General features: G+C 37.1%; 1 long non-coding RNA gene across 1 annotated transcript; it reads left to right on the forward strand.

Annotated features, from left to right (window-relative positions):
* Positions 1–55: 55 nt before the first annotated feature.
* LOC141609359 (uncharacterized) lies at positions 56–1,062 on the forward strand. The gene is made up of 3 exons (XR_012527379.1): positions 56–248; positions 369–404; positions 700–1,062. It is a non-coding gene; the product is annotated as an uncharacterized LOC141609359 (long non-coding RNA).
* The last annotated feature ends 5,817 nt before the right edge of the window (positions 1,063–6,879 follow it).

The following is a 6,879-nucleotide window of genomic DNA, read 5'->3' on the forward strand; positions in this document are numbered from 1 at the left end:
TCAGTTTGGTATTGTGCTAAATTGTTATCCTTGTTTATCCCTTCATTCAATATCAGACCACAACGCTGACGATAAGGACTTGGTGTCATGGTAGTGACGATAAGGTGTTGATATGATGGCGATGACAATGCTGCTTTTGATGACAACGGCGGGAACAACCATGTATACTGGCGCCCTATTTCTCTCTCTTTTCCTAATCTGAACTCAGCTGATGATTTTAGCTCCCATCTCTGATTATCCTAGAACTGGTGAACTCATCTTTTTCATTTTTTCTGGGTTTGTCGCCGATTAGTGTTATTCTTATAATTGTTATCATTTCTTTGATTATTAATACTACGTTTAATATTATTATTTCATTCGTTGAACAGTGCCTCTGAGGTTGGTTCGTGCTTGCACAGCTAGAGGTTAGTTTTCCTGTTGATGCTTGGGTCATTTTAATTACTTCGTTTTTGCACTTATTTATAATTTATAATGCTTGTCTAGACCTGTGTGCCAATTACATTGCAAAGGTATCAATTGTAATGTTGCTGTATCATTTTATTAGATATTTTCCCCATTTTCCCCTCACTTTCATTATAAAAACGATCTTCATAATCCATCATTCCAATCCGGGTTTCATCTTATTTTTGTTCTCAGTAATAAAGTTTCCATCTTTTTCTCGTTTTTAATGTTTTTTTTTGTCACTGTTTTTGGTTGTAGGTTGTCCTTCAGTTCAGCTGATAGCTGATATCGAATATGTGAAGAGAAGTCCCTGTGGATCATCAAAAATCTGTGAAGATGTGAAGAGAATATGTGAAGAGAATTTTTGAAGGTTTGAAGAGAATTTTTGAAGGTTTGAAGAGAAATTTGAATGATAAAAAATGATAGAGGAAGGCGATATTTGAATGATCGTTTTCTGGGTTTTTGGCTCATAAATTATACCTGTGGATCATCGAATATGTGAAGAGAATTCCATCTTCAAAAACCCTCTTCTCTCAACAACGAGCAATCGACTTCGCATTATAACCTGCAATTTACTCATCAAAAATCTCGCCTTCCTCTTATCATTGTTCTTAACCTTATTCCAGGTATAATTTTTGATTGTTTTGAATTTATTATGAAATTGATATTTAGGTTTCATCGTTTAATTTAATCAGATAATCAAGTTCAAAATGACCTTTTCATTCAAATATCTGTGTTTATTCTCGTTGGTTTGTTAAATTTCTTATGTTTTCAATTTTAATTAGGTTATTAATTGGCCAAATTTTATTGCATTAGACATGTTCCTGGCAAGCTCATCCAAAAAAGTACAGTATGTTGTATGTCTTTTGATGCACGACTGTCACATGTATATGAATCTGATGAGAAATTTAAAAGAATTTCATTTGACTTGTTTGCTCATATTAGGAGCCAATTAGAAGTTTATGAAAGTATTGTTTATCATCTCCCCCACTCAAAATGGTGAATTGTGAACTACCATCTTCATCAATCTTTACATCGGTTCAATTTTATGATTTTGTATGTTTTTAGTTTGTTTAATTATGGTTTTGATAAATCACATGTACTGGTTTCATTGTCCTAATTTCTACTGGTTTATTTGGCAAGTGTTGATTCTGTTTGTTATTTCCATTGCCGTATTTCTTCTTTTCCTGCGTTACTATCCTGTGTATATGTGTTCACGGGGTCCTGGGGACGGAATTTATGTGTTGCATTGCTCCGGCTTTGGACTTCACAGTTACCCTAACTGTTGGCTATCAAAAACTAGAGTCACAAGAGACTTGGAAAATCCATAAACAGGCTGGTCCTTCTACAACAGCGAAAGGATTCAACATTACTAAGTTTAGATTATTAACCACCATGTCACAAAATAAAGCTTCAAGCAAGAGATGTTTGAGACTTTGTAATGTGCAGCTAAACTACTATCATCGATTGTTGGGACTGCCGCCGCACAACAATGATCATCATCATTCTTTAACAGTAATTTGGGCTTCTTCATGCAATTAGGGCTTCTGGGATCATTGTAAGTCCGAATCTTTCTTCAATATTGGTTATCAATTGTTTATAATTCTTCAATTTAGATGTAATCATAGTTACTCCTTCCGTTCGGTTGAATTCCATACGTTTGATTAAAATATACCTCACCTATTTTTAAAAAATGTATGAAATTCAACCGAACGGTGTGAGTATTTATTTATATTGGTGTTATAATTTCTATGTGTAGGTTTAATTAATGTTTAATCACAGTTCCGATTTCATGGATCATATTACTGCATCAACTCAATTTGCATGCTATTTTTGTGTTGTATGACACTGCTAATAATCCATAAACAGGCTGCTTTCTTATACAGGTATAATTCGCTCTTTTCCATTTTTCATATACTTTATTTTTGCTATACCAAAGTTTCTGAATTTGTTGATGGATCGAGGTCAGTGTTTTCTAATTCAGGTTGTCTGACAAGAATTTTAGAAACAATTTTTTTTACTGCGGTGTGATGGAGCTCAAAATGAGGGGTTGCTCGCTTCTCTTATCTGGTCTTTGTTTGTTGGACACTTCCTGCCACAATGGAGTACTAGGTTCTCTTCTATTCTCTTTCATTTGATCACTTCAGTTTTCTTATGTTCTACGATGATCACTACTTTAGCTTATACTAATTGTGTTTTATAGCTCTTTTATGAGATGGTCTCGACGTCCCTCGTTAAATTGCACAAATGGGCTGGACTATACCCACAACGACAATAAAAAGAGTTCATTTTGTAGTCCAAATGAGGTTTCGTATCTAAAATGATTGACAGAAGCAGGGCCGACGTGTAGTTCCTGGGAGTGATCTATTTATATAAAACAGAGCCATTGCTAAGTTGTTGCTTTTGGGTGTAGGGCGGTGATGTTATTTCGTATTAGTTTCGGTTGTTACTCATTTGATGATGTCTACTTTAGGGTCGTTAGTGTGTGTTTAGGGATTTAAATAGTCAAACCTTGGGGTTGCAGAGGCCAGAGGGGTCATCCTCTCTTATAACTCAAAAAAGGGGTAGTACTATTAGCCAAACACCATTTTTATGCTCTTTCTATGTTAGGGTTACCGCTGTGGTACAAAAACGCTTAGGTATAGACTGCGGTTACTGCAAGTTTTAACTTGCAGTCATATATGTCCATTTATTTTCTACCGTAATTGCCTGTAGGAGCAAACTAGATGGATGTCATGGCTCAAGCTTCTAAAGCCCCAAAAGAAAGTTTGACACTAGGTGCTTACGATTTAATTTATGCAACCTTTGCTTAAGAAAAATGTTATATTTCACTCCGCGTCTCTTTTTTATTCATTAGGCGTATTTAGTCTGTACATATATTGATTTCAGGTTGAAAAGTATAGGGTTTAAAGGGATTGGAATTAGAGCTTAGAAGAAGATGGGTATTAAGTTCACGCTGGTTCTCCTTGTTTCAGGTGACTTGTGTCTCTTCTAGCTTATGTTTCTTCTGCCTCTTTGAAACCTACGTCTAAACAATTACTTAAAGGATGTAAGAAGATGGTCGAGTTATGAGTAAGCCTGTCTATCTCCGAACCCCCCCTTGCCCTGCAATATGCAAGAACCATCATGGCACTGGTAATGTTGTTATGAACTTTTTCAGCTCAGTTACCTCTTACTTCTTTCCCTTTTTGGGTGTTATTTGAGTTGTGATATTGGTCCATACCTATCTGCTTACAAGTGATTTCTAACCTTCTCTCATACATGCTTTGATAGTTTGATTCATATGGAATCCATCTAACCGGTTCCAAAGCAGATTGATTATGCTGACATTTTTTTGTGGGAAATTACTTCACTTATGTCTGCTGTTGACTGTGCAAGTTTACTAGGAAAGGAGAAGATATCAAATATCAGTTTACTTGCAACTTCTGTGCACGTACAAAAGCTTCAACGTATCGCTGTTGCTTGTCTTGATTGATGTAGCACCGAAGACTCCTCCTATCAGGGAATATCGGTAATATCGTACTACACCGCACTTGGAGTAAAAGTGGCAGTTGACAATGAAACACTCGATATTCAAGAATTTGTACAGGTTGGTGATGTATCGGGAAACCTAGACCAAAAAGACGACTAAGGTTGTTTTGTTTTTGTCAAGTACTAAATAACTATCCTATGGCGAGATCTGGAACAGCATGTTTAGCTGCTAATTGGTGGTTGAAATACGACTAGAATATGTGATAATCATTTGGTGTTGGAAAGTTGATGAATACTAAGTATATTGTTTGGGCTACGTAGTCGTCTTTGACATTTGACCAAATGTATTTTAGTTCCTCTCCTACTCTCGTGGTGTTGTCTCGTTCTTTGGTTCGGTTTGCCAAAAAAAAATGTGCCTTAGTGTCGTTGCACCGCCAAGAAAAATGTTTTTGAGTATTTTACCAAGGCTTCTTGGCAAACTCGTGTTTTCAAACATTTTCTCCAGTTGAGTAATATACGGTCCACCATTTGAGTACATGGACCAATTCCTTTTCTGTTTCCATACTCCCGCCTTATTTTCGCTGATTCCTCAAGGTTGCCAAGCAACAACTAGCGCTAATTGTACTACAAATTCACATGAGCTATACGCATATGCCATCCAGTTCTAATTGTGTTTGTATATAACAATGATGACGTGTTTTGGTACAAATCTTTGAACGACACGACTTCTATGAACTCTATTCCTTGCCAATGTTAGTCATACTTTCCATTTATTCTACCGTACTTCCTCATGCGAACGTCTACAAGATTGACCAAATTGGGGCACCGCGCCCGGGAGGGCGCGGAGCAACAACTAGTACTATCAAAAATTTAAATAATTTTTTAATTTGTTTATTACCTCTTTTTATTGTGTTCCAAATTTGGCCCGTGACAAGATTGGGCTAAGCATGGTTTATCTTTCTCAAACTTTGGCCCAGGCACGACCTACGGCCCAGGGTGTGTCGTGTCGTGCTAGGTCGGGCCAATCTCGTGTTGGCTAAAATGGGGCACATACCGTGCTTGCTTTTATAAAGCATCTGGTAATTTGGAATTGCTCTAAAGAATTACAGAACTCTTAAGGTAACGATAATATGACCAATTCAAATTAATTCAAAGAAAACATTGAGAAACATTGAGAAATAATAAGAACAGTAGACAAACTAATAAAACAGTGAGAGCACTAGATAAACACAAGAAACAATAAATGAACAAAAATCGACTAACCATAAATTTAGAAGCAGATAGCATCTAAGATGTCAGGACTCTGCCGATTTAAATCGACGAAACACCCTACAACGAAAGCCACCAATGAATCCGGATCATAATACTTGACCACCTTTATAAATGTGAAGTGATGTTCTGTAGTTTTAGAGTAGAGATACGAAGGCCTTAACCAAACGAGACAAAAGTAGTCGTCCCATAGATGAAGCAAAGAAAGAGGACTATGAACTTTTTTTAAGTCGTACAATACGCCGACATGTTCCATTCCGACAATGGGACCGGAAAAAACATTCATTTCCTCCCAATCCAAAGCATAGATAAAAGCTCTTCTCTTGTCAATCCAATACAGGTGGTTATCATCTTTATTGATGACCGGAGAAGTATACACGAACTCAGGTTCAAAGTCCCTAGGAGGAACAGGAAGATGCGTCATCCACTTTTGAGTAGCAACATCGTACAGATAAACAAGACCACGACCACTGGGCGATATATTATAATCAGAAACCATAAATTTGGCATTGGATTCACCAAGGGATGCAACAAACAGGTGCACGTACATAGAGCTAATATGTGGATCTGAGTTAGGCGGACGAAGAATATGAGACCAGAGGTTAGTATTCGGGTCATACACTTCCCCGAAGGGTTGAGACTCAAAGCCGTCGTTAGGAAGCAAACCTCCAAAAAGATAAACTTTGCCAAACAAGGAAAAGGAACGTGCTGAAATCCGGTTTTGACATGTAGGAGAAGCGAGTTGCTTAGGTTCGGTATGAAGTGGGTCTAAGCTGTATGACCAAAACTCAAGGGATTCTCCCAATTTACCAAAGAGAGTGTAAATGTTGTTGCCAACACGAGACATGGAGGAGAACGGGTTTAACGGATTGTGTCCTAAAAAAACGGGTGGATAGGCTGAAGTGATGTGGCGGAATTTGGTCGGGTCGGATATAGAGTGATGATGGGGAGTGTAATAATTGACGTCTGCTTGTTCGAAGAATTTAAATTCTTTCGAGGGTATAGTAAGTAACTCCAAATTAACACTGCTAGATTCATTAGAAACATAGGTTCTGAAAGCGAACCGGAGTGATTCAGGCGGGGACCGGTTCTCAGGGTAGTCTTTGTTAATAACATCTGAATCTGGCTCGAAACTAGGACTTCGAATTCTCCTCCACTTGGATGCACGGAGCAATGGGAAATTCGACTTCGTCCTCGACCTCGACCTCGACTTCTTTCTCCTCCTCCTCGTCTCGATCCATAACCAAGACAAACTCATTTGAATTCAGCTATTCAATTGAGATTATAACAAACTATAATTGTGAACAATAAAGCAACCTAAAATCTATATTATTTAATTATCAGAATTAGGAATCAAATTGTAATTGCAAATCTCAAAATTAGCTGAACAATACAGGAAATCAATTGGAAATTAGGATAGATTCTTTACGGTGGTTGTCGACTTGCCGGGTTTATAAGAGTTGGAATATTTGTGATTTGTGATTGTATTGAATGAACAATTGTGATATAAGGAACAAGGCTAGACTATTTATAGACGGGTTATACGACTCCGTTCCCTTGAATTATTTATAATATGTACAAATTTCAAGAGGGGTTAATTGATACTCTTTCCTAGTCTAATTGCCGGGTTATACGATTCCTTTTTTTTTTTTTTTTTTTTTTTTTTTTTTTTTTGCACCAAAATTAAGGAAATAAATT

Source organism: Silene latifolia, chromosome 10 (assembly GCF_048544455.1).
Source record: "Silene latifolia isolate original U9 population chromosome 10, ASM4854445v1, whole genome shotgun sequence".
Taxonomy (NCBI): Eukaryota; Viridiplantae; Streptophyta; class Magnoliopsida; order Caryophyllales; family Caryophyllaceae; genus Silene; species Silene latifolia.